We start from the raw sequence: 3,591 nt of genomic DNA on the forward strand, positions 1-3,591 counted from the left end.
CACTAGGGATTTTAAACAAAATATTAAATGTAAGTTTTGTCCTCAAGAAATTTAATGATTCAGGAAAAATAAAGTAAAACACACAAATGCACACATACATAGAAATAGCAAAATTGCAAAGCTTTTTGCAAATATTGTGATAGTATTGGTATTGGTGCAAGGAAATTAGAGCAAGAAAAATAGTGATATTTGGATTCACTAAAAATGTTTTCTTAAAAGGGCTAATTAGCGAGTTTGTTATTAAAAGTTGATATGGTATAATTCTAGAGGAGAAAAGGGACCATTTTAGCGGGTTAGAAGAAATAATTGTTTTTATAGGGTAAAATTTAAAAATATTGGTAGGACTACAGCATTACATTTAGTGATAGAATACTTTGTATATATACTTCTTCGGGGATATTATAAAAGCCTATGTTGAATAATTTCAATTTGATGCATTTTATAATAAAATGCTTTCAAAAACACTTAAATTATTGCATTCAAGGCCAAAGAATAGTTGTATCCTAGTGACACAGGCTGGCAAGAAAACTTGTATCAAAATAACAGTTGGACAGTGGGAATAAAGACAAAGAGACATTTTGGAATTCTTCCTTTTCATTTTCGCTGACTGCTTTTTCAATAACCACATACCTAAGATTATAAAAGGATAATCAAAAACCATCAGATAGTGATAGGAAAGCAACAGGAAAATAAAGATCATATATCACTGGATGAAGAAATCACTGAGATTTTGAATTTAAAACTTGAGTGTTAAATTTAAAACTAAAGGAAACCAGGATAAGCTCTGGGACCATTATTTTATTTTTTTCTATTTTAATGCCATGAGCACGATTGAAGTAGGTTAATCCAATCTACATCATCCTCTCAGGTGTTTAGCTTAATTAGCTCAAAACAATATCATGGCTACTTTCACACAGTCAGCCCATAACATTATTTTAGCAATTATTGTGTTCTATGTGTATTTTTCTGTGCCTGTTTTATTTGTAAACTCATAAATACGCAATGTGGACCTTGTACTCAAAATGATTGTGAAGTGAGTAAAAATGAACACATTTAAGTGACCCTGCACCCTTCTAGATTCTATGTTTCCCTGTATTTATAAAACTTAAAGCCTATGCATAACACAGTGGGGGCACTATACAGGAGTTGAAGTGAAAGTATATTTAATAAAGGTTTAACAAATTGCCCAAATCATAATGGGGTATAGAAAACTGAAATGATCACTGATGGCTAGTAATATTAATGGAAACTAAAGTGATAGTTAAGGTATTCTAGGAAGACACAGAGTCCTGAATTAATGCAAAAAGTGTGGTCAGGGTCCATCCAAATAGAATGAGAAGTTGTACGGATAGCAATGGGAAATAAGAGAAGAATCAAGCAAAGCATAAAATATGATAATAATGCACAATCCTCAACTTTGTTCAAATATTATAAGTATATAAACATGGGATTTGAGGTTTATCAGTAAACAATAGACAAATTTTGGCATGGTAGTTTATTAGTTGACTCGGCTCAGATAATTAACTACAAGTTCCAAGTTATAAGATTTATAGGAATTTAAAGAAGTTTCCTGAAACTATTCCCTCTTAACCTGGAAAGAATTTCCTGCAATAGTCAGTCTAGTTCTTAGAACCAATATCAGCTCAGGGAGCTAATAATGTTATACCAGGAATATTGAATAGGCTGTCTCAGAGATTTAGTAATCAGTGTGAGAAAGGAAAACAAACAAACAAAAATGTTAAAGATGTTTGCCTAAGAAAAAGCAAAAGGACTAGGTAAAATGTTTTGAAATATTTGAAAGTTTATAGTTTGAAAGGGAGTAAATTAGCTTTATTATGTCTGAGAGCTTCAGAAATAGAAGTATATTAGGACATGAAAATTAGAGGAAAGTCAATACTAATACAGAACATCCTAAGATAAATATTGAAATCCAGAATTTACTATGATGGTTAGTGCTGTGTTTTGTTTAAATGACAGGGTTTGGGAGGAGTCAGTAGATATGAGTATAGGAGGTTTATTGTAAGGAGCGGTCAGCAGAAATATTGAAAATGAAGACTAAACATAAGGTAGATATGAGGATAGGAGGTTTAGGTTTGGGAGGAGTCAGTAGATATGAGGATAGGAGGTTTATTGTAAGGAGTGGTCAGCAGAAATATCGAAAATGAAGACTAAACATAAGGTATATGAAAGTAGTCGGGAATTCTCTGACTTTCACCTGCACCAAGTCTTGTCTTGCAACAAGTCTTGCATAGAGTCTTCCAGAAGGTTGCTTAGTTTATATTTAGCAAAGCATGATTGACAATTGCAGGAATTCTTTCTAGAGTCCAAGTTCTAGAAACTTTACTAAGTATAATGGTTTAATGTAGCTGCCTTGCTGTAGTCACACACTGTGTATCAAAATTCTTAACATGTATGTATGTGACTCATTAAAAGTAATCTAAATTCTTGAATTTAATGAAAAGGCTTTTTCTTCAACACATGCGACTAAAATAAATAAAATTCACAAAAGGGCCACCAATCTCCTATGTCAAGGGATGCTTGATCACACAGCTGCTGCTCTGTGCCTGGGATTAGTAGGTATATTTGATGGCAGCCTGCCGCTAGTTACAGACACGGATAAAGTTGTGCCAGTTCACAGATGTGTTCAAAATGAGAATGTCATATCTATTGGGTCTGCAAATCCAGTTCTAGAACCAGTCTTTTTTTGTTTTTAGGCTTAACCATGTGAAATTTCTAATACTCAGAGTACTGTTGGTTTATGAAAACAAAATATATGTTTTTCAATCTTACATATTCTTTCATTTATCTTTGACCACCAAACCTGTTTGTCACATAAAATTTATTTGGTTGATTGTTTTTGTGTGAACGAGTACTTTTTTGTGTGGTTTATAATCACTGATAAATAGCTACTTGTTTATTTCTGTTTAATACAATGTGCACAACAAAAAGACTGCATAACCAGCAGAAGATAATTAATGTGAGACTTTTAACAACATCTAAAGTTACTTTCTCAGGAAACAGCTTTATGTTATTGAGCATTTTGTGTCTTATAAGTGACTGTTGAATGTATGCATACAAAGAGGAATTTTTGATGAGACCACATAAAGAACAACTTATGTAGTTGTTCTGTGAGACTTAACAACAGCCTGTACCTAGAATAGGTAAAAATTCATTGTATCAATACAAAATTGTGAATGTCTGACAAGATATATCATTTACAAGGAATTCACTATTATGTTGTTCATTATGTATTAACTGTATAATCTTCCATCATGATTACATGGCTACTATGATCAGCTCAATGCTTTTCTGATCTCGCTTTATTTCCTTCTTATTCTCATGTAATTATATTTTATAATGGGGCATTCAATACTCTAAGTATCACGTACTTTAAAAGGTAATTTAGGGCCAAACCCGTGGCTTACTCGGGAGAGTGCGGCGCTGGGAGTTCCAAGACCGCAGGTTCGGATCCTATATAGGGATGGCCGGTGCGCTCACTGGCTGAGCGCGGTGCAGGTGACACCAAGGCAAGGGTTACAATCCCCTTACCGGTCACAAAAAAAAAAAAAAAAAAAAAAAAAAAAAAAAATA

This window comes from Galeopterus variegatus, unplaced genomic scaffold (assembly GCF_000696425.1).
Source record: "Galeopterus variegatus unplaced genomic scaffold, G_variegatus-3.0.2 Scaffold19039, whole genome shotgun sequence".
Lineage (NCBI taxonomy): Eukaryota > Metazoa > Chordata > Mammalia > Dermoptera > Cynocephalidae > Galeopterus > Galeopterus variegatus.